Genomic DNA, 307 nt, shown 5'->3' with positions numbered 1-307 from the left:
TCCTCATCATCGTTTTCGTCGACAGATATTTTTGCTCTTTTCGAATCTAATAAATCATCATTAATACTTATAATTAAAACTTTTATTATCATTATTATTATTTTTTTTTTCCTTACGATAAACGATTTTATTATCAAATATTGAAATGTAAATTAACCTGAAGCGTTTCCCTTTTTTTTTTTTTCTTTTGTAGAGACACATCATCACGATCGGGGGGGATGAAGTGTTAATCATTTTTATTACAGAAAAGAATTCCGGGAACGCAAAATAAAAAAAAAAAAAAAAAGGGGGAAGGAACCCAAAATTA

Source organism: Pediculus humanus, genomic scaffold (genome assembly GCF_000006295.1).
Source record: "Pediculus humanus corporis 1103172107503 genomic scaffold, whole genome shotgun sequence".
NCBI classification, from domain to species: Eukaryota; Metazoa; Arthropoda; class Insecta; order Psocodea; family Pediculidae; genus Pediculus; species Pediculus humanus.
The sequence above is the reverse complement of the archived record's forward strand: the minus strand, read 5'-3'. Positions refer to the sequence as shown.